Below are 440 nucleotides of genomic sequence, written 5' to 3'. Positions count from 1 at the left end.
TATTTCTCATAGAAATTGTTGAGAAAGGATTACTTTTCCTCATTGAATTTCGTGGAAATGGTGGTTTTTTATAGAAATTGTTGGAACTAGGCGTCCATCTGTGCGTGCGTGCGTGCGTGCGTGCATGCGCGTGCGTGTGCGTGCGTGCGTGCGTGCTCGTGAGTATACATCTATCTATAGCTAGCTTACCCTTGGGTGTTCCTATGTGCGTGCGTGCGTGCGTGCGTGCGTGTGTGTGTGCGTGCGTGCGTGTGTGTACATCTATCTATAGCTAGCTTACCCTTGGGTGTTCCTATGTGCGTGCGTGTGTGTGTGTGTGTGCGTGCGTGCGTGCGTGCGTGCGTGCGTGCGTGCGTGCGTGTACATCTATCTATAGCTAGCTTACCCTTGGGTGTTCCTATGTGCGTGCGTGCGTGCGTGCGTGCGTGCGTGTGTGTACT

Source organism: Priapulus caudatus, unplaced genomic scaffold, assembly GCF_000485595.1.
Source record: "Priapulus caudatus unplaced genomic scaffold, Priapulus_caudatus-5.0.1 Scaffold3497, whole genome shotgun sequence".
NCBI classification, from domain to species: domain Eukaryota; kingdom Metazoa; phylum Priapulida; class Priapulimorpha; order Priapulimorphida; family Priapulidae; genus Priapulus; species Priapulus caudatus.
This window is presented reverse-complemented; position numbering follows the sequence as displayed.